The sequence below is a fragment of the Tamandua tetradactyla genome, chromosome 13 (assembly GCF_023851605.1).
Source record: "Tamandua tetradactyla isolate mTamTet1 chromosome 13, mTamTet1.pri, whole genome shotgun sequence".
NCBI lineage: Eukaryota > Metazoa > Chordata > Mammalia > Pilosa > Myrmecophagidae > Tamandua > Tamandua tetradactyla.
In genome coordinates this window covers 12,556,840-12,581,295 of record NC_135339.1, presented here as the reverse complement: position 1 = coordinate 12,581,295, position 24,456 = coordinate 12,556,840, and the positions used below count along the sequence as shown (strand labels likewise).

At 38.7% G+C, this 24,456-nt stretch overlaps 1 pseudogene; it reads left to right on the top strand.

Annotated features, from left to right (window-relative positions):
• Nucleotides 1-776: 776 nt before the first annotated feature.
• Nucleotides 777-21,277, top strand: LOC143653329 (glycogenin-1 pseudogene; annotated as a pseudogene).
• Nucleotides 21,278-24,456: the final 3,179 nt, after the last annotated feature.

Below are 24,456 nucleotides of genomic sequence, written 5' to 3'. Positions count from 1 at the left end.
TTTTTATTTAGTAGAGTTATATGAACATCTTTGATTAGTTCTTCCGAAGTCTGCATCTCCTCTGGTGTTTTAATTTGGTCATTATGCTGGGTTATATTTGTCTGCATCTTGTTATGCTTAGTGATATTCTTTTGTCTTTGAAGCATGTAAATGTCTTGATAGGTTTACTTTGGAAGTTGATTTCCTTCAGTAGACTAAGCTTTGTATTTATGGGGTGGGTGTGGAGCAGGATGTGCAGAGCGGGGTGGGTCACAACAGTGCCATGCTGGGTTGCAGCACAGGTGTAGGTACAGTTTGGGGATGCTATGCTGGTGCCTGTGAGCATGGGGTGTGGGGTGCAGGGTTGTGGAGGTGTAGTGTGGGGGCCTGGGGGCGGGGTGCAGCTCAGGTAGGCTGTGAAGTACAGGAGCAGGGTATGGCATGGAGGACACAGACTTAGGGTGCAGTGGGAGGCAGATGAGGGGGCTGTGTGGATGCATGGGGGGTGGTGTGCAGGTAGGATATGGGTATCAGGGTGTAGGGTGGGTGGCACAGAGGTCAGGACAGGGGGCGTGGGTAGGGCATGATGTGTTCTTGTGCTGTGGGAGTGGTCCAGGGGACCCCAGATGTAGATGAGGGAGTGTGTAAGGGCAGACACAGGTCACGGGGGTTGTGGGCTGTGGTGGGGGGAGGTGTTGCCGGGTAAGTGGGGCTCTGGCATGGGTGCATATGTGCAGTGGGGGCTGGAGCAAGTGTGCATGTGTTCAGAGTGGGGGCTATGTAGCAGAGATGCGCATATGAGCACCTGCCAGGTGTGGGATCAGCGCTCCTGTGCCAGGGATTGGGACAAGGGACAGCGTGCGCGGCAGGGGGTTGGGGTGCAGGGGTCAAGAAGTCAGTGCAGGAATGTGTGGGCACATGGCGGGAGGATGTGGCTGTGCAGGTGTGCAAGTCTGGGGAGGGGGCTCTGGTATGCACTGGTCAGGGGGCAGGGCCCTGGTGTGCCTGTGCCCAGAGCTCAGGAGCAGCAGCTGGGGTGGTACCTGCATGAGCTGGGTCAGGTATGGCCGAGATGTGCTGGTCAGCATTTTTCCAGAGCTGCAGGTTGTGACAAGAGCCATGTGTATGCATGGATCTGGGAGAGCCATAAACTGATGTACACGTGAGCAGAGCACAGGGGAGCAGGGTGGGGTTGTGTGACTGTATGGGCTGGGGGTGGGTGTATTTTGTGTATAAAAGTGAGCACCTGCAGCCTTTATGTACTAACAACCACCAGCAGGGGGCAGGGAGGGGGAGGTGGGTGTTGAGGGGCTGGGCGAGGGTGGGTGGGTCTCGGGAGGGGTGGGGGTAGACTGTGTGATTGTGCAAGGGACGTGGGTTGGCCTGGGCCAGGCATGCCTGTGCTTATGTGGAGGTGTGTGGGGTGGGTAGTACAAGGTGGGGTCAGGGCAGGGTGCACTTGGAGCGGGGGCTGGGTAGAGGGGTGGTGGTGACAGTGTTCAGGTGCATAGAGTTTGCCCTGAGTCGTGGGTCACAGGGCTGCATATGTGAGGGTAGCATGTTCAAGGAAGGTGGCTTGGCTTATTTCCTGTTACCCAGCTCCTTATTCGTGGACTCCTGAGGGCTTCCGTATGGAAACGGGTGTGTTAGGCTGTTTGCACTAGCTGGATAGTCACCGGTTCTCTGCTTCTCAGTTCCTCAGCTTTTGCAACCAGAGCCACCCAATGTGGTATAGAAGATCCTCCCAGGTTACTTACACCCTGGAACTGCCATCTCAGTCACCTTCCCATCCCTTCTCTAGCTGTTCCTTGGAAAAAGTTGAACTCTCTTTGGCATAATTTTGACTTCCACTTTTCACTGTCCTCACTGCATGTGATGATTCTGATGTAAAAGTGCTGATGAATGGAGCAAGAGGCCAGACCAAATCAGTGTTGAACTTGGCCCTCAATAGTCTAAGCCATAGAAGCCATATTTCAAGAGATCCTTATGAGTCTTCTGTCTCCCAAGTAAGAACCTGTTCTAGTTTGCTAGCTGCCAGAATGCAACACACCTGAGATGGCTTGGCTTCTAATGAAAGGGGATTTATTTCATTAGTTCTTCAGAAAAAAGGCAGCTAACTTTCAACTGAGGTTCTTTTTTACATGGGAAGGCACAGGGTGATCTCTGCTGGCCTTCTCTCCAGGCCTCTGGGTTCCAACAACTTTCCCACGGGTGATTCCTTTCTGCATCTCCAAAGGCCTGGGCTGCTGCGAGTGCTGAGATGAGGAATGCTGAGCTGCTTGGGTTGTGCCACGTTGTGCTGTCTGATTTAAGCACCAGCCAATTAAATCAAACATCATTCATTGCAGCAGGCACACTTAGCTGACTGCAAATGTAATGAGCAACAGATGAGGTTAACATGCCATTGGCTTATGTCCACAGCAATAGAATGAAGCACCTTCACGTAGTCAACTTGACACCTGAATCTAACTACCACAGAACCTAAGGCATCTCTTTCTGAATAAATTGCTTTTCCTTCCTTGATGAAAAAAATCCCTGAATTTTCTGAGGTTTAATATCATACTTAATGTATTTTCATGCCGCATGACTTCAAGTAATGTAGAAAAAGACTCTAGAAATTTTAATGATTATTTTGAAGTGGTGAATTTGTAACATGTTTCTGAAAGTACTGAATTTCCTTCCAATTAATAATGTTCAATATTTTTAAAAGAACTTTGAGAGGGTCATCAAAATTCACCACTGGTGGTAATATAAACTGGAACAAATGCTTTTATGGTGGCGATTTTATAGTACCTGCCATTGTTTTTATCATTATAAAAATATTTTCTTTATTAGAAATAGTGCTCCTATGATCAACTGTGCACATACATCTTTATGTCCACATAAGCATTTCTGCAGAATAGATTTGTACAAATGGAACTGCAAGCTAAAAGCATATCCATGTTTTAATTTGGTAGATACCTTCATCCCCTAGATATAGGTCATTGATCCAAAGATGGATATCTAAACCAAGTGGAAATCATCTGAGACGCTGAAATGAATTTTTGAAGTGGATATGAGAAAGAGGGCCTGTTGCTCTCCAGAGTCCCGCCTGGGAATTGTTGGTAAACATACTTCCATTCTTTTGAAATAATTTTCCCTGCAATGGAGAGATAATCAAACTGACAGTCCACAAGGAGCTGAGATACTAGAAGGAATTTCCAGCCCTTGGTTCCAGCAAACACTGAAGCCCAACCCCAATGCTTCTCTTCTTATAGTTCAATCATTCTATTCTCCCTTGGAATGCATAAGCCAATAATTTCCCCTTTTCACTGAAAAGATCAAATTGAGTTTTTGTTTTGATGGCATATTATTCTGTAAAAAGACAAGTTTCATAATAATTTGAATAGTTTGATAAAATTTTTATAAAATTGAAACTTACATGTACATTCATGTAAAAGTGTCATAGAGGCCACGCATCAAAGATAAACACCTTTGGAGTAGTGGTTCCGGTGAGAAGGATAAATCTTTTTTGTTTATACTTTATACTTCTATGATGCCTAAAATTTCAATAATGAAATATATTAATTTGTAATCAAAAAATAATTTTAAAGCCCATAAATGCTAAAAAAAAAAATGGCTATGAAAAAAAATGTATAAAGGAAAGAAAACTAGTGCTTTGTAACCACTCACAAGCATTCAGACACCAAATGCACCTGCACTGACTGGTTGGTTCCACAATGAAGCCAGGAGAGAGTTGTGGCTATTGCTTCTGACCCAGTGTCAGAGTCATGGAGCTACTTTCTAACTCACAAATGCCTCCTTTACCAACACCTGGTGTATAAAGATAAAGGCCATTGCCCCAAGCTAACTTGCCAGGAGACAGCAGAGCTGAGCAGAAAATACTTGCACGTCGCAGTGAGACTGCTTGACGTTGAATTCAGCTTTGCTATTTACAAGCTGTGGAACTGTAGGCAAGTTACTTTACCTTCCTGTGCCACAATTCCTCATCGATAATATGGGCTAACAATAGATTTAACTCATAAGATTGCCATGAAGTTTAATAGAAATAATACATGAAAAAGCTTGGTCCAGACAATGCACTAAATAAGCAAGTGTGAGCTACCAGAGTTATCAGAAAGCAGTTGGTCCTCTAAATGTTCAAAATTTCACTATTTCATATTTTTCCTGAAAGGGCAAGCTTGGTATCTGTTACCCAGTCCAGACAGCAAATCCCTTGGGTGAATGAGTCTCCTGTCATGGTGACGAATTCTAAAATATTAGAATTAGATTTCTCATAATTAATTCTCATTCACATATCTGCACATAGCTTGACTAAAGCAAAGCTACCCTTAAATTTACGAAGCCAGACTTCCGGAGAAGATGGCGGCTTAGTAAGACGCGCGAGTCTTAGTTCCTCCTCCAGAAAAGCAACTAAAGAAACAGAAACAATACGAAACAGCTCCCGGAGTCACGACAGAGACCAAAAAGACAGCGTACCCCATTCTGGAACAGCTGAACGGGCAGGGAGAATCTGCTGCGGTGAGCTACCCGAGGGGCGCGCGTTTTCCCGGCCGGGGCGGCTGGCGACTGGGGTCCCCTCCACGCACGTGGCTCCCCGGTCTGACTGGGAACGTTGGATAGCGGGGCCCTCCCGTCACGCTTGGCGTTTCAGGCCAGCTGGGCAATTAGGACCGGCACTCTCCCAAGCTGTGGCGGCCAACGACCCCCGCCTTCACGCGCGGTTTCCCAGGCGGACTGCTGTACAGACAGACAAGCGCCACAAGCGCCACCTACTGGGCAGGAAAAGAAAAACAGAGCCCAGAGATTTCACAGAAAAAGCTTTCAACCAGCTGGGTCCCACACCCAGGGAAATCTGATCAAATGCCCAGACACCAGCAGAAAATAATGGATGACGCTCGGAAAATTGAAGATATGGCCCAGTCAAAGGAACAAACCAATAGTTCAAATGAGATATAGGAGCTGAGACAACTAATGCTGAATATACGAACAGAAATGGAAGAAGTCTTCAAAAACCAAATCAATAAATTGAGGGAGGACATGAAGAAGACATGGGCTGAACAAAAAGAAGGAATAGAAAATCTGAAAAAACAAATCACAGAACTTATGGGAGTGAAGGACAAAGAAGAAAAAATGGAAAAAACAATGGATACCTACAATGGTAGATCTAAAGAGACAGAAGCTACAATTAGTGAACTGGAGGATGGAACATCTGAATTCCAAAAAGAAACAGAAACTATAGGGAAAAGAATGGAAAAACTTGAGCAGGGGATCAGGGAACTGAATGACAATATGAAGCGCACAAATATACGTGTTGTGGGTGTCCCAGAAGGAGAAGAGAAGGGAAAAGGAGGAGAAAAACTAATGGAAGAAATTATCACTGAAAATTTCCCAACTCTTATGAAAGACCTAAATTTACAGATCCAAGAAGTGCAGCGCACCCCAAAGAGAATAGACCCAAATAGGCGTTCTCCAAGACACTTACTAGTTAGAATGTCAGAGGTCAAAGAGAAAGAGAGGATCTTGAAAGCAGCAAGAGAAAAACAATCTGTCACATACAAGGGAAACCCAATAAGACTATGTGTAGATTTCTCAGCAGAAACCATGGAAGCTAGAAGACAGTGGGATGATATATTTAAATTACTAAAAGAGAAAAACTGCCAACCAAGACTCCTATATCCAGCAAAATTGTCCTTCAAAAATGAAGGAGAAATTAAAACATTTATAGACAAAAAGTCACTGAGAGAATTTGTGACCAAGAGACCAGCTCTGCAAGAAATACTCAAGTGAGCACTAGAGTCAGATACGAAAAGACAGAAGAGAGAGGTATGGAGTAAAGTGTAGAAAGAAGGAAAATCAGATATGATATATATAATACAAAAGCCAAAATGGTAGAGGAAAATATTATCCAAACAGTAATAATACTAAAAGTTAATGGACTGAATTTCCCAATCAAAAGACATAGAATGGCAGAATGGATTACGACCCAGCAATACCACTGCTAGGTATCTACTCAAAGGACTTAAGGGCAAAGACACAGACGGACATTTGCACACCAGTGTTTATAGCAGCATTATCTACAATTGCAAAGAGATGGAAACAGCCAAAATGTTCATCAATAGACGAGTGGCTAAACAAACTGTGGCGTATACCTACGATGGAATATTATGCAGCTTTAAGACAGACTAAACTTATGAAGCATGTAATAACATGGATGGACCTAGAGAACATTATGCTGAGTGAGTCTAGCCCAAAAACTAAAGGACAAATACTGTAAGGTCCCACTGATGTGAACCGACATTCGAGAATCAGCTTGGAATATATCATTGGTAACAGAGACCAGCAGGAGTTAGAAACAGGGTAAGATAATGGGTAATTGGAGCTGAAGGGATACAGACTGTGCAACAGGACTAGATACAAAAACTCAAAAATGGACAGCACAATAATACCTAAGTGTAATGTAACTAGGTTGGAACACTGAATGAAGCTGCACCTGAAATATGGTTTTTTGTTTGTTTGTTTGTGTGTTTGTATCTTTTGTTTTTGTTTTTTTCTTTTTCCTTTTTATATATATATATATTAGTAGTAGTAGTAGTATTTTAATTCTCTTCCCTATATTAACATTCTATATCTTTTTCTGCTGTTTTGCTAGTTCTTTTCCTAAATCGATGCAAATGTACTAAGAAATGATGATCATGCATCTATGTGATGATACTAAGAATTACTGAGTGCATTTGTAGAATGGAATGATTTCTAAATGTTGTGTTAATTTCTTTTCTTTTTTTTGATTAATAAAAAAATTAAAAAAAAAAATTTACGAAGCCATCATGATTAAAGCAGTGAGCTTGTTGTATTTCATCTATTCTGGTTCAAAACTTCTAAGACGCATACTTTTTTCACACTGTACCAATTTCATAAATCTGATGTCAGAGTCAGTGAAGTACCTCAATAGGCAACAGCCAGCTGAGGTCAGGAGGCTCTTATGCCGTTATTGTAGGTTATTGTTGCCTCATATATGCAAGTTTACACATAGCCGCTGATGGTATTGTCACTTTGATTGTGTTATGTGCATTATTGGCATTAGATGTATTGAGTTTAATTGCCAACTAAAATATTCTCAAAAAGAATGCACTATGACTGATCATGTTCACTGAAATGAAAAGATACTGTGCATTCTGAAAGTTACAGAAGCAGAGCAGTGAGACATATATTTAAAATCTTTATCTAAATCCATCTAAAATAACATTTCTAAGTAGGAAAGCATTGTCAGGATATGAATGCTTTTTCTTCCTATGTAGTACATAAAATAATGGCATGTAATGGTAACTTAGACGTAAATATAATAATCTGCAGCAAGAATGTGGTTTCTTTGCCTTGGGAGTTTCCCACTTCAGTCCACTAATGACCCTCCTGTGTACTCCACTATCTTAAACCAACCAGAAAAAGTCATTCAGCATCTTCTAACCACATACCATATGCCAAACAAGCACTGTTTTTCTACCGTTAGAGATCAAAGTCTTTCTGACTTCACTTTATTCAAAGCAAAGACTCCTCTCCCATCATCATTTGCAGTGACCCATTTCATTTGAGGTCCTTGAACATGTTTTTTTATAAGCATTAGGGCAAAGTGACTAAACTGGAGTCTGTCTGGGATGCAGAGGGCCTTTACAAGTGGACCCTGCCACTGATGTACAAGAGTTGATTCTGGGATAGGATACATTTTCTCATAGAAAGGATGTGAAATATTATGAGTTATAAAACACATCAGAGTCCACGTATTTCTATCACACTTATAATGAAGGTGCTGTGCTAATATCAAATCTCTAGTATTGAAATAATATCCATGTGGGCATATATGGTAAAAGACAGCCCAGGGGAAGCAAAGGGACAGCCCTGGCATTTATCACAGAGCAGGTAGAATATGGAAGGACCACCCAGCAAGCTACCATAGAATTCTCATTGCACCAAGAATTCAGAGATAGGTGTGAGGAAATTTGGGTTATTCAGGAGGTGTACTTAGGAGGTATCTGTATATGACAAGGAGATACCTGTAAATATTATGAGATTTTATAAAACTGTCTCATGCAACTGTGGAGATGAACAAGTCCAATCCCATAGGGTAGGTTGCAATCTGGGAACGTCGAAGAAGATTTTCGATGAATTCCCCAGGAGAGCCAGCTGAAGTCAAGGTGAAAATTGTCTCTTCTGGCTTCTGAAGTCATCACTTCTCCTTTTAAAACCTTCCTCTCGTTGGATTAAATGTCTCTCCTTGATGAACACACTCTCCTTAGTTGACTGTAGATGTCATCAGCCATAAATACAATCAATTTACTGATGATTTAAATCCACGAAATGTCCTTACAGTAACAGTTAGGCCAGTGATTGCTTGGCCAGCAACTGGGCACCATCAGCTGGCCAAATTGACACATGTGCCTAATCACCACAGGAAGGAAGTGAGGATTCTCAGGAAGAAGCAGAGACGTGTTCTCATTGGAGAGTCCATTATAACTTGAGAGGAAGTCAACAGTATCCAAAGAATAAGCCTTCAGGACAAGGACAGGCCATAGGGGATGCAGCAATGACCCTCAATTCCACACACTAGAGAAGTGCCCTCACCCCTCATCCCAAAAAGCCCTCCCCCCACCCCATGGTTTTAACTCAAGAATGACCTTCAACAGTGAGAAACACAAACTGAGACCCAGTGAAGGCATCACAGGCCCATGTCCCGATCTATTGGTCACTCTTGGGCATACCCTCCTCGGGTGATACATCAGATAGGATCAATCTTTGCTATTTAAAATATTTCTCTTTCCTTCTGTCCCATTCTTGAACTTTTCTACTAGCACTGTTTAACTGAATTTCTAAATTTCAATGCAACTCTGATGTAATCCAGTAAAGGATATTTAAAACATGACTTGCACCTTTCCCTGAAAAAGAAATGCCTAACTAAATCAATCTTTCCCTCTCTCTTATGCTCATCTCTCTTTCTCTTAATTCCTGGATATGATGCTTGATTCCTCCTTTAACTCTTCAACCAGACTCATTACCACACTGAGTCTTCATCAGCTTCTCCCTAAATGCTGTGGATGTCTTCTAGGTCCTCCTACATCCTTTTATTACATTTGTAATTCTATTTACAAAACACCCTTTGTTAAAAATAAACTTGCTTCTCTGCCATTAGAGCACTGTCTTCCTTTGTCATTCATTTGACTGCTTTCTGTCATTCAACAGTTTCACTCCCCTGGTGAGATGCCCAGCTCCCCATGGTCCTGTCTCCAGCGGCAGACACTGCCAGGGGATAGCTGCTTGAGAGGCAGTGTCCAACACGCTCTGACTCCCCTTTAGGCTTCAGGGGCAGAGACCAGTAGGTGGAAATAGACACATTTCAAGTATCTGTTTTGACATGCACCGTTGTAAATAGCATATATATTATTTGATATAAAATCACAACAACCCAAAACTTTTGATACTGCTATTGTCACTATTACTTTACCAATGATGAAATTAAGCCTCTAGAGATGTCTCACAAAAAGGATAAGATTCCACACTTGGAAAAGCAGGACTAGACCCCAAGTCTCTTTGATTTCTATTTTCTTCCTACTATACCTGTTCCTTTCCAAGACAAACCTTCACCTAAAAAACACAGACACCACTATCTACTTCCAGAACTTTGGAAGCCCAATAGCTTTAAGCTGCCTCTCCTCATAGTGTTGATGGTAACACAATAGATTGTGAAGGTACTTAAAGCCACTGAATTGTTCACTTTAAAATGGTTGTTATAGTAAATGTTATGTCACGTGTATTTTACCATAATAAAACACACACACACATGTACAAGTTAAACAGTCTTCCACTCCTTACAATCCTCCTTTTCCTTAAAGATTATATCAATTATTATAGAGAACAGGATGAAATGCCCATGCTGGTTTTATTAACAAACTACTGTACACTGTTTTCCTCTTGTTATCTCCTTTATGACTTTACTTGGTTCAATATAGATTTTAAGGCACAGGGACAGAGATAGAATTACCACTTATCAAAAACTACACCTCACAGGGGACTACAATGAGTTTTAAAACCCTAATGTTTCCCACTCTAGAAATGCCATTCCTCAGAGAGAAATGCAATGGTTGCACAAGGAATTTACTGATATTTTATTTGGTCTGTTGGATATAAAATGAATTGTGGGGCCTTCACTTGAATTTCCACTTGACAGGCCCTTGACATAAATGCTGATGACTTCCAAATCTCTTTTCCAGCTCAGACTTCCCTCCTGAGCACCAGACCATATATCCTACTGCCTATTGGACATCACCTTGCTATCCCTCAGACACCTGAAACTTAGCTTGTCCAGAGCTGTACTCATTTTTATTTTTTTGTATTCCCAAACTCACCACTACTGTAAACTTCACTGAAAGATGTAACTATCCACTCAGCTGTTCAAACAAGAAATCTAGACATTATTTCCAAGTCTTCTGTCAGCCATCCACATCTTATCAATCACCATATTCTTTAGAGTCTATCATGCTATCCCCCAAGGCCTAGTACAAGGGATCAGCCTCCATGCACTCACACATGCATGTGTAAACAAACCTTCCATTTTGATTGCCGCGTATGACACATTCAGCAATCCATTTCCTCAGGTAAAGTGATTTCTGTAATAATGAAAGTGGCCTTGAATCCCTGTCTTAAGAAAACCTAGGAAGATAAAGCAACAGAAGATAAAGAAGAATGCATTCTTTGCCTAGGGCCTTTACATAAATTTTAATACTCAGATGCTTTTTGCTCTTGTGATGTCCTTCAACGTTTAAGTGGCAGCAGGCAATCTGAATCTTTCTCCACATGAGCTCAGGCCTAGGTATATAACTTTCCCATACCTTCTGTTTTAGTTTGTAGGCTTCCAGAACATGCTATACTTGAAATGGAATGGCTTTTTAAAAGGGGGAATTCATTGAATGGATGAAGGCACATCTCCATAGAAACCATCTAATCAAAAGTTAAAACCCACAACTGGGTGGGCCACATCTCCATGGATAATGGAAAAGCCCCCACCCAGCAATATTTAATGAGGATAAAAAACTTGGGTTTTCTGGGGTACACAACAGATACAAACCAGCGTGCCTTCCTTGCTCATTGAAGAAACAATTGTAAAACATGACCATGGCTATTTAAAGGTTTAAAGATATGTGTTTACCTGATATCACACTTGCCTTTGGTCATAGTCCAGAAGGGCATTCTTCACATTCTCTTAGGTAGGATACTCAGAAAATCACAATATCATATTGCAAAACCTGTGGTTTAGGGCTATGAAAAGCATAAGCAAAATAAAAGGCAAATGAAACACACTTACTACTAAAAAAAAAAAAAAAAAAAAAAACAGAACAAAAAAGTCATAAACAAGTATTTCACCATGAATTTTAAAATTCAATGAAACAATAAATAAAAGGAGAGGATATAAGCAAAGATGCATGAACTAAGGGCAAGACTTTAAGATTAGAATAAGATGAGGTGTAACTAGAAAGAGCCTTGGAAACAAAAGGAAAGACAAGAGAAATCACAGAAATGAAAGCAAAATTTTTATGATAATAGTGTGCCGTTATCATAATAGCACCTTGTTAAACACATTGTAAGAGTTATAAAGGACAAAGATAAGAAAGGCAAGGAAAAATATGAGTGAAATGTACAAATTTAAATATATAAATTGAAAAATATAAATAAAAAATGAATATAAATAATTGCTTTTATGAGGGTTATGAGAAAATAATACACAGGCAAAACAGGTGAAAAAATGCAGAAATTTGGTAACTAAAACAAACAAAAAAATAGAAAAGAATCTATCTTCAAAGATATTGTGCAAGAAAACTTTCCAGAAACAAATGATGCCTTAGTATACAGACTGAAAGATATTCTTTGTCCTAGGAAAACATGACATTAAATGGTCAGCACAAATAACATCTTGCATTCAATTTACTGGCCATCGTTTGAATGAAAGTCACTTTTGGACAGCCAGATAAAGATCATGTCACTTAAAAAACAACATTGACCTCAGACTTCTCCACAGCCATATTCAGGGGATAGTTGAACAATTACAAAGTCTCAAGGAAGAAAAATCTGACTCAAGAATTTTATGTATAGTCATTCCAACGTAAGGGCAACAGATAAACATTTTTTAAATGCACAAAACAGAAAATTGTTACATTAAGCCCTCATTTAATAATTCACCAGAAGATGCATTTCTGCTGAGGAAAAGAATAATGGGGGAAAATGGCAAAAATGTAATTGGTGAGCATTAAATATATTTCACTATAGAATTAATAGTTTTTAAATGTGGAGATAATGTTTACAGAACAGAATGGAATGTTATAAATAAAGACAACATAATATAATAAAACTAACATTAGTTTGTAAATATCCAAGCCATTATTTCATCACATCCCTCTCCTCTTTCTTTCATAAGTTCCTATTATACATATATTAGGCCACTTGAAGTTATTCCATAACTAACTGATTTTCTATTAATTTTTGATGCAATTTTATTGAGATACATTCACACACCAAATAATCCATCCAAACTATACAATCACTGGTTCACAGTATCGTCATGTAGTTGTGCCTTCATCACCACAATCAATTTTAGAACATTTTCATTACTCCAAGAATAAAAATAGAAATAAAAGAGAAAGCAAAATATTCCATGCTCTTTATCCCCCTATTATTTATTTATTTACTTGCTTTTTGTCTTTATTTTATTATCATCTGCCAAAATTTACATTTTGGACAAAATAGACATCTCTTCTTTTGGTCTCACATAGAAGTTGCAGCTTTAAAATACAAATAATATCATCCTTTACCCTGTATTGTGATTTACCTTAATCCTAGCGAGATCCACTTCATTCATATCTCTAATTGAAGTCTAATCTCTTTTTCGACTAGATAAAGGCAGTGTCAGTTACAAGGTTTTCACAATCACATGGTCACACCATAAAAGCTGTATAGTTTATACAATCATCATTAAGAATCTAGTGTTCTGGACTACAATTCAACAGTTTCAGGTATTTCCTTCTAGCCTTTCAAATACACTAGAAACTAAAAAGGGATATCTGTATAATACATAAAAATAATCTCCAGAATAAACTTTCAATTCTGTTTGGGATCTCCCCACCACTGAAACATTGTTTTGTTTCATTTATCTTCCCCCTTATGGTCAAGATGTCATTCTTATTCACACGATGCCAGAGCCAGGCTCATCCATGGAATTTATGTCCCACATCTCCAGGGAGACATACACCCTTGGGAGTCATGTCCCAGATAGGGGAAGGGAAGTGAGTTTATTTGCAGAGTTGGCTGAGGGAGACCACCTCTGAGCAACAAAGGAGGTTCACTGAGGGTGACTCTCAGGTATAGTTATAAGTAGGCTTGGCTTCTCCTTTGCAGAAATAAATTTTCATAAGGGCAAACCTCAAGATCAAGTCCCTGACTTATTAAATAGAGAGTCCCTAGTGCTTATGAGAATATCAGAAATTCCTAAGGTGGGGAAGTTTAATATTTCCACATTTTCCTCTGTCCCTCAAGGGGGGCTTTTTGTAATTTTTATTTTCTACCCAAAATACTCTGGGATGTATTACAGTATTAAATTAACCTATACAGAATAACAGAATCTCATTCCCTAGTCTAGGTTCAACATAATTATATTGTTAAAATAAACTGATCATGTAGGTTAAATTAGATAGTGTACTACAGAAAATTTACATTTTGGACAAAATAGACATCTCTTCTTTTGGTCTCACATAGAAGTTGCAGCTTTAAAATACAAATAATATCATCCTTTACCCTGTATTGTGATTTACCTTAATCCTAGCGAGATCCACTTCATTCATATCTCTAATTGAAGTCTAATCTCTTTTTCGACTTCTTTCACAGTGGCTATATGTGGTAATGCTGACTTTCAGAGCAGCAGAACTCTGAGTCCCAGATGCCATACAGATACCCAAAGTTCCAAGGAACCACCAGGCTATACACAAAGAGCTCATCACCTCAGAATTTAGAAATAACAGTTAAAAACCATGTGACTGTTGTAAAAGTTTACAATCTAGGAACCTTTACAAGAAGCCTCATTGAGCATACTATATTCCTTAATCATCCATTGCCCATTCTCTGCCACTTTCTATCCCCCTGAAAACCTATGCCCTTGAATTCTCAGCATTTGCTCATTATAGTCAGTTTATGATAATGGGACCTTACAATATTTGTCCTTTTGTTTCTGGCTTATTTTTCTCGACATAACGTCCTCAAGGATCATTCACCTTGTTGTGTGCCTCACAATTTCGTTCCTTCTTGCAGCCACTCAGTATTTCACTGCATGTATTCACCACAGCTACCCCTTTCCTTCATCTGTCAAGGTACCCTTAGGCCACCTCCATCCATTGCAAATCATGAATAATATCACCATAAACACCAGTGTCCAGATGTGCATTCTCGTCCCTGCTTTCAGTTTTGCCATGTATATGCCAAATAACAGGGTTGCGGGATTCCATTCATTTTAAAAATTCATTTTTTCATCTTGTGTCTCATTTTTGCTTCTATTGTCACTTATTCTATTGCTGTTGCTTCTGTTTTTAATCCCATCTATTGTACTTTTCATCTCAGACATTGTAGTTCTCATCTCTAGAACTTCTATTTGAGTCTATATATCTTTATTTAATTCCTTGAACATATGTATACAGTTTTAATAACTGTTTGAATATGTTTGACTTGAAACATTTTGGTCAGTACTGGATTGGATTTAATTAATTGATCTTTATGCTCATTAGGAAACATATTTTCCTGATCCTTTTCATATCAGGTAATGTTTACTTATCTATTTAAGTTAAATTTATTTATATCTTCAAGTCATACAAGTGCATAAAAGTAATCAATATGATTTGTGGAAAATAGTATTTGAGAAAAGCCATGAAGAATATCAGATTTATGACAATGCCAGAAAGTTATGTTTACTTGCTTTAGAACAGCATAAATATTCCAACATCAAACCTGAAGACAAGCTGATAATTGATGAATAATCTTTATAAAATTAAAAGTAATATAGTCCTAAATCAATTAAGCATATTGCTGATACCTAAGCCATATTCTTAGGATGCACACAATTTAACTTTTGGCCTTTGTCATAATTTAATCTCAAAATAACTCTTCGGTTTTTGGAATAGACATTGAGCTCATGAATTACAGAATCCTAAAGTGACAAGGTAATACTTAGTGTTTTTATATTGCTGAATTTCATGTTACCTTACATGGATCTCTAGTTCACAAATGAACAAAATCAGAAAAATATTAGAAGGGAACTGCACTTGTGAAAAGGGAATGGCAAAGGATAAGATTTTATTACTTTTTGTGTCATTTAGCCTAAGGGGTAGGCACTATCAATGCTATGATGAGTGATTAAAATTATGATAAAAAAAAGTGTAGTCTTACTGACTTGAACAAACAAGATTTGAAGTAAACACTGATGTAGGAAATGAAGAGTAATTCTCAGAAAACAAAGAGTAAGAGTTGAGCCCTACATTCTGCTCTGAAATATCTGGTTGTTTCCCAAAAATATACATGAGCAGGACACACCTCAATCTGCCCAGATAAAATAAAAAGAAATGAATTAATAATTTTACCTGCTATCCGTCTTCAGTTTAATTTCAGGTAGTTAAATATCTACTAAAAAAACAAACATTGAAACAAAACTATTTGAGGGAGCATGACAGAATCCAGGGTCTTCTAATTATTCACAATTACCAAGAAACAACCCCAAAAATACTCCCCACAAAAATCCAGGAAAAAAATGGTCTCTTCTTAATGAACAAAATGATAATTAACAGAGACAAACTTTATGAATATCCAGGTATTGTAATTATCTAATAAGTAGGCAACCATTATAACTCTTTTCAAGGCTGGAAAAGAGAGTATTCACATTATAAATGATTAGGTAAGAAATATCAACAGCAAAATAGATATGATATAGAAAAATCAAATCAAAATTCAGAACAGAAAAAATCTAATATTTAAAATAAAACATAAAAGAAAACTGCATTGGGTTAATATCAGAATGGTAATGAAAGAAGAAGTGGTCAGAGAATTTCATGAATGATTAATAGAAATTATACACCTTGAAGAACAAAAAGAAACAGATGAAGTATTGAATACAAATAATATATCTTATTGAACCGTGAGACAATATAAAAATGTCAACATTCTTGCAATTGGAGTCTTGGCAAAAGAAGAAAGAAAATGGGGCAGAAAAATATCAGAAAATCTATAAAAGCGGAAATTACATAAATTTACAAACTTAAAAATTTCAGTGAACACAACGCAGAAATAATAAAAAGAAAACTATATCTATGTACATTAGATTCAAACTGATTTCAAAACTATATACAGAGAAAATTTTGGAGGGAGAGAAATGACATGTGGCATGTAGAGGAGGCCAGGGATGAGTGCAACAGCATCTTTAAAGTGAATAAAGAAAAAAACACAAATTCTCAATCCAGAATTTTATATCCAGTGAAAATATCCTTCAACAATACAAGTAGGGAAAAAGGGGTAGGGGATGTTTTAGTGTTCATTCATTTTTATTTTTATTGTTTTGAAGTAATGAAAATGTTCTAAAATTGATTGTGGTGATGAATGCATAACTATATGATACTGCTAGCTATTGACTGTATATTCTGGGTGAGCTATATGGTATATGAGCATTAAAAGAGAGGGTGGTGCAACGGTAGCTCAGTGGCAGAATTGTTGCCTGCCATGCCGGGGACCCAGGTTCAATTCCTGGAGACTGCCCATGCCAAAAAATAAAAATAAAAATGCATTAAAAAAAAAAAAATAAAGGTAAGGTAAATAAATCTTCAGATAAAGAAAATCGGTCATCAACAAGGTTATACCACAAGAAATCCTAAAGGAAGTTCTTGTGGCTGAAAAGAAGCAACATCTAACTTCAGGAAAGAAGAATTGGATAAATATAAAATGTTAGTATTCCTCTAAATTTCTTTAAAATGTATGACTATTAAAATAATAATATTTCAATGTGAGTATTTTGCTTATTTAAATATAATATATATGACAAATCCAGCACAAAAAATTGGGAGAGGGATAAATGGCCAAGCATGCTTACATGATTTCTCTAGTTAATTTGAAGTGATTCAACATTAAATTCAAATAAAGTTTGAAAAGTTGACATATATTGATGCTTATACCAACTACTAAAAAACTAATGCAAATATATATAGCTAAAAAACCAACAGTTTAAAATTAAATTCTGAAGACAAGATTCAATTAATACAAAAGAAACTAGGCAAGGATAAAAACTGAAAGAAAAATCTGAGGGACAAAGAGAAGAAAAAGATAAAATGGTACAATTAAACCCAATCATATCTGCAGAAATTTTACATGTTACTGGACTAAACACACAATATAAAATGAGATTGGCAAATTGATCATGTTTTATATGTATCTTATATGTTACATATCTTACATATAAAAGCAAATTTAGGCTGAAAATAATGATGAAAAGATGAGAGAACTGAAAGTGAGTTTAATAAATAGAAAATTGTAGTGTAAATTTGAGTGGACTCAGCATTATATAGCTGGTTCTCTCTAAATTTCTCTACATGTTGAATGTGTTCCAAATACTTAGTATGTTCCAAAGTATAGTACGTATATACATTAAAATGCAATATTATATGCAAACTTATATACAAGATAATACTATACACACAAACATACATATATTTGAATCATATTTACTCTTTGGAACTAGAAAAAAACAATTTTAAAGTCCACATGGAAAAGTCAAAATTCAAGAATAAAGCTGAAAATTCTGAAAATTAAATCAGTAGGAATAAACTCAACCAGATACTGAAACTTATTCTAAAGCTTAATAACAAAACAATGTATCATTGACACATGGACAGATGAGTAGAAATACACTAGAGTATTTAGCATACATAGAAGTTGTATTTAAAATCAGTGAGGAAAATAGATTCAATAAATCATGTTGGTAAAACTACATAGCTACCTGGAAAAGACAGATTGAATTCATATCTCATAGTGTGCAAGAAAATAAATAAATTTCAGTTAGATGAAATATTTAAAAGGAAAAAAGACTCATAAAAGGAGTGGGTGAAAAAAATGGGGACTTTAAGAAAATATCGTCAAGTTGAAAAGTCTTTGAAAGGATAATACAAAATATAGAAGCTATAATACGTCAATAATCTAAAAACAAGAAGATTAAAAATATCTGTAGGAGATAAAGCACAGTATACAAAATCAAAAGATGAATGAAAAAAACTGTGCAATGTATTTGCAGTAGAGGTCACAAACTTCTATAAAATTAGCAAAGGATATGAGTAAGGAATCAAATGTTTAATGGCTCTCAGCCTATAAAATAGTGTTCAGTCTCACTAATAATAAGAGAAATCCAAATTAAAAAGACTACCTAAAATACCACATTTCAATTGTCAGATTATCAGAGACTGAAGCACCTGAAAGCCAACTCTGTGAAGTTTATTGGAAATGAGCATGCCCGCAAATAAAGAGGTACAAATATTACATCCTTTTTGCAATAGTTTGCTAATATCAAATTAGCAGCAATGTAAATATATATCACTACGTTCCTTGCTAAATGTCTCATTGTGAAACACTATACAGCTCTAAAGCCAAAACATGATACACTGGTATAAGATGTTCCTTCAAGATATATTTACATTAATAAAAAAATAGTGAAGAACTACATGTGTCTACAACATGGAGGAAAAAAGGGCGCATGTGTCATGTAAAAGATCTGCTTTTACACACATAACAGATGAGAGGGACGCTTTACTGGAAACTGATGTTTTCATTTGTCTCTGAGATTCCGCCCTCTCATATCACACATTCAAACGGAAAGCATACATTGCTCAGTTTGGGCATACACTTCGGCTGTCATTCTGGTTGCTGTTAGAGCTGTTAGAGGTGGATTCCCAGTACTCAAACAGCTATCATACTGCCTTTAGATTCTCCAGAAGCATTGTAGCTTAAAGGCATTTCATCATTGTTCACCTCCCTTCTGACCCACACTCTATGGACCAACCATCCTTTAACAACCCAGGGCATCATCAGCCATCATGGCACGGGTTTCAGCAGTAGGTATGGAAGGAATACTCCCTGACCATGATTAAGTTGAGTCTGGAGGGAGCCAATTTCTGATTCAAGTAAGCAAGAATTATGGAGAAGAAGCCACACCCCTTGCTCAGAATCATGAGTGAGCAGTCAAGGGTTATCTTGGTGAAAGCCTTCCAGTGCCATGGGAAGTGAAATACTGACCCAAATAAGCACATTCCTGGAGATACCAGGGTCGGGGACAGTGAATCTGTACACCTCCTCATCAGATTCTCAGTTCCCTTTTGTGGCTGTGGTCTGGTGGCTAGGCATAGCTGATGGACAGCCAAAGCACAATAAGAGTGGTTCTTGACAATTCCTGAGACTCTTCTGAGGCCATTGCATTCAGGAGCTCATTTCTGTTTAATGCTGTAGGGTATCTATTAGTTGAACATAGAACATCTTTTCCCCCCTTTCAGTAACAAATATTTATTTTTGTTCTATTGTGTTTGGCAAATACACAAAGAGAAGAAGTTAAGCTACATAACATGGAAATGAGACAATGGTCTCATACAAAGAACTAGATTGAAATTATCACAGACAGTGAAGCCTGGACAGTAACAAGGCTCTGAACAAGGACACACATAGGACTATTATTCCATGACTCCTTCTCTTCTCCATAGTAAAGATTTATTTATGCCCTTATCATTTTCTGCCTGGAATATTGCTAACATCCTTCAGTTCTCCCTACCAATTGTCTCACCTCTCTCCGTTCTATCCTTAATACTGCATCTTTTTGAAAAACAAGTCTGATCATGCCACTTCTCTGCTTAATAACTGTTGTAGTTTGTAGCTGCTGGAATGCAATATACTAGAAACAGAATGCCTTTTAAAAAGGAGAATTTAATAAGCTGCTAGTTTACAGTTCTAAGGCTGAGAAAATGTCCCAATTAAAGCAAGTTTATAGAAATTTCCAATCTAAGGCATCCAGAGAAAGATACCTTGGTTCAAGGAGGTCGATGAAGTTCAGGGTTTCTTTCTCAAGTGAGAAGGTGCATAGCAAACACAGTCAGGGTTCCTCTCTCATCTGGAAAGGCACATGGCAAACATGGTGTCATCTGCTAGCTTCTTCTCTTGGTTTCCTGTTTCATGAAGCTCCCCAGGAGGCATTTTTCCTTCTTTAGCTCCCAAAGTCATTGGCTGGTGGACTCTGCTTCTCGTGGCTATTTCATTCTGCACTGCTCTCTCTGAATCTCCCATCTTCCAAAATGTTTCCTCTTTTATAGGACTTTAAAAACGAATCAAGACCCACCCAGATGGGTGGAGACACAATTCTATCTAATCCAGTTTAACAACCACTCTTGATTAAATCGCATCTCCAGGGAGATGATCTAATTACAGTTTCAAACATATGGCTGCCTTTACAAAACAGGGTTAGGATTAAAACATGGCTTTTCTAGGGGACACACATCCTTTCAAACAGCACAATGACCATCCATATCTCTCCTGAAACAACCTGTTGATTTAGCATGATACAAAAGGCCTTGCATGAACAGACCTGACATAAAGTCATCCACAGTGTTGGTATTTAATGCACTGTTGTTACGGGTCAAGCAGGACCTTGCCAATGGTGTCCCTTAGCTGGTGGCCGAGCCAAGTGGGGACCAGGGTTTACTGAACACAATTTTTAGCAGCTGGGCAAAAACAGATATCAGAAAACACCTGGCATTTATTTATAACCTAAGCAGCATTTCTATATACTTCTACATCCCAGCATTTAACCCGTTTGGTGCAAATGCCAAAGTTGTGCATTTCCTGAGATGAATCAAACTGTGGAATTATACTTATGATCCCAAAACAAAAAGGGGTTAAAAGTGATACCCTTGATCCCACAATGATACATCCAGAGTTTCTCAACCTGTCGTGAGACATTTTTACCAACAATGTTTTACCCCTGCTTCAACAATTTGACCGTCTCAAAGTCATCTTTTCATACCTTAATGTGGAAAATGCCTCAGGAGCCATATCACATCTGTCCCTTGGGGAGCTCCCAGCTGCAGCACAGCCTTTTGTATCCTCAGAAGAACAGAAGGATCGGTGGGAACAGGGCCAGGTTGATTACATGGGAGCATATTCCTTTGATAGAATCAAGAGGAAATCTGACACTGACCTCCAGTAGAAACACTGTCGTTTTCCTGTGAACACATCTATTTCACAAGCACTTGTTCCTATACTTAGTATCTAGAACTGGGTTGAGAAAGATCTGTTACAGCTGCTAGAGGCTTTCACTAAATTGCATCAGATGATGAGTTTTTGCGGGACAACAGGTGAGAACTGGGCAAAAGTTGTAAAGTAGCACTTCTGCTACATACACCATGTTCTGCTTCTTAATCCTACACTTATTTAGTTACTGTTTTCAGAAATTCTTAATTAATGCTGATTGCCATTATATGTGGTAAGGGAAACTCAACATTAAGCTATAGTGATGACTTTATCAGTTCTAAAATGTGTGGAGCCAGGCTCCATCTCCCTTTCAAATGGGAACATGGCACCTGTCATGTTTGCTGGTTGCACCCTTCACTAGAACTGCATTTTAGAATTGCCCAGAGGCTACCAGAGTAATTCTGCTTTCAGGTAAACAAAGCTCATAACATGTCGAGTAACTCATAAATACTATCAACAAGGGGAGTTAACCAATTTCACTTCCTAGTCTTAGCATCTGAAGATGTTCACCAGTTTTCTTTGTACACTAAAATATTTTTGTTCAGTTCTGTATATCTGAAAATAGCAGTGTGTTCTATTAATGATTATCTGCAGTGGCACTGTATGAAAAATAAAGACATCACCATAAAAAGAAAAAAAAACCCTTATTCAATGGATGAGCAGCGGTTTCTAACAAAGAAAAGAAAATGGAAGGTATGTATCATGGTGGAGGTCAATCTCCTTATGTTTTTACACATTTTCTTAGCATTGCCTCTCTGTAGGAGATTGAGAGGGGGAAGAGGGAGATTTTCAAATGTGTGCTTTCTCTGCCATATCTCTAGCCCCAATCTTTAAGGACCTGAGAATCTAGCAGGGAAGACAAGGGTTGTCCCGAAAAGCAGGTGGCTAGGATCTGATGATGTTGTAAGGAAGGTTATGAGAAGTTTGACCCAGTTTGTGCACTCCGAGAAGGCTGTAGAGGTGCTGGGTGTTGATGGAGTAAGGCAAGGGAGAGACAGCGAGCTGCAGAGCCTAGGGGAAGTGCCTGAAGTGAGGGTAGTTCAGGGAAGAGGCGTGTGTTCGTGTCCTAGGTGGTAAAAGGCAGGGCAAGTGAGAGGGAACAGCGAGCACCTAGGTTAGGGCACCCAGGGAGCCGGCTTGGGAGGATCTCAGTTGCCAGTGGGAGAAATTGTGAGTTCAGTCTTCTTTATGAAGACCCTCAAGGCCCCAGCTAATCATCTCTGCAAAGCCTGTGAGTCCTTCAGACTCACACTCACTGCTTCTTTTCTATGCTCCTGCCTCCATCCCTGTGACAACAGGCTGCAGTTAGCTTCTTGCTCCCAGAGGAAACCGATCTGCATAGCCAGTTTTCATGTTGTTTTATACTTCTGCAAGCTTCAACTTTTCACTCCAGTGGTTTGAAAATAGACAGGAAAAGAGTCCAGGTCTGCAGACAGATCTGCATTCTAATCCTGGCTCTTCCATTTGTAGATTTATAACCTTGGGTAAATTATTTAACCTTTCTGAGCCCTCTGTAAAATGGTGATAATAAGTCTCATCTCAGAGACATGCCATGAGGGTGAAATGAAATGTTTGAGCATCTAGCTCTCAGATGCTTCACAGCATGTTAGTTGTCTTCCCACCATGCTCTCCAGGGCCAATCAGGTCAAAACTTGGGTCCTAACTCCCATCTCTCTCCAGCCCTAAATTAGGGCAGCTCCATCACTTCTTCTACAATCATTAGGAACCCTTCTGCCAAGAGGCCAGGAGATGTCTTTATGGAGCAAGGCTTAAAGACTTCTTTTTAAATTTAAGCTGGGCTCACTGGGGAGACTAATAACTAAGGACTTGACCTGTTCTGGCATTTGAGCTGATCCACGTTGGAACTGCCTTTGTAGCAACTGGAGGGGAACAAAAAGAAGCTCTAATTAGTCTAAGCCTGGAGGGAGAGCGATTTCAAATTTAAAGAGACAAAAACAGGTGGGTGAAATGGTGTGTAGCAGAGCTTGCCACAGTCTCCCAGGACATAGTTCCTGGTTGGGAGGCTTCATGCTGGAAAAGAACCAGGGGTACCTAGGCAAGCTTAAAAGTGCAGTGTCTATTCAGCATGCAGATAGTCGGTGGATGTACCAAGTTTTCTGCGCTGACTTTGGCTGGAGTGTTTGACACTTGATTGCATACTGTCCAGTGGTACCATGTACCCATATGGATTTGAATGTATCTTTACTCCAGGTCTTTTCAAGATATGACTGTTGAGGGTGGCTGATCAGAATATGTGCACACCTGGAAAACTACTTTGAATCAGGAAAAAGTTGCCAGCTCCTTGCTCCTGTGATCCATACAAGGTTGGGGACTTCCCTGCCTCCAGGCACAGAAAAGAGCTGCTGGACCCAGGATGTCTCCTCATCCTTTGTGGCAACTGGGCATGGATCTGTTGGAGCCAAAGAAGACATTGCTTTCTCCTGCCAAGGTTTGCAAATCCACATTATTGCATATACTTACAGAACATGAGGGATGAAGGAATGGGAAATTGAGGCCAAAAGAGGGTGTAGCTTATCAAGGTCACTGAAATAGTTCTAAAAGACACCTGAGTGAGAACATAGATCTCCTGATTCCCCCATGTTACTCTTGCTATGATATCCGACAAAGCAGAAAGCAATGATTCTTAATTGATTTTTCTGCCATCAAAACATCTGTGGGACTATCTGTCTATTTCCCTTAAAGTGTCAAGCTGTGATATATAAAGGCATATTGCCATTTTCTAAAATTTTCCTGCACCTTACAATTTCAATTTCTTAATGGTCAACTGGTATCGTATTCTCTGTAGCTTAACTTGAAGAATAAATAAAGGCTAAGAGAGAGCTTTGGGAAATAAGCATAGGACACTGGCACAGATATACCTTAATACAGAAAATTGTTAAGAGGTGGCCAGAAATAGTACTAGAGTCCAAGCACAATGAAATATCTTATTAAAAAATCAATTTTAATTATTTTCAAGTACTTGGAATTCAAAGTCTTTGGTTCAATCCCAAATCTGCTACTTCCATGTGATATGCAAAGTTTCAAAAATTGAGGGACACTTATGGGTCTATCTTGATGAAAAGAAAATTGTTTTTAATGATTCTTTGGCCAGATAGTGCTGAAATCCTTCCCTTT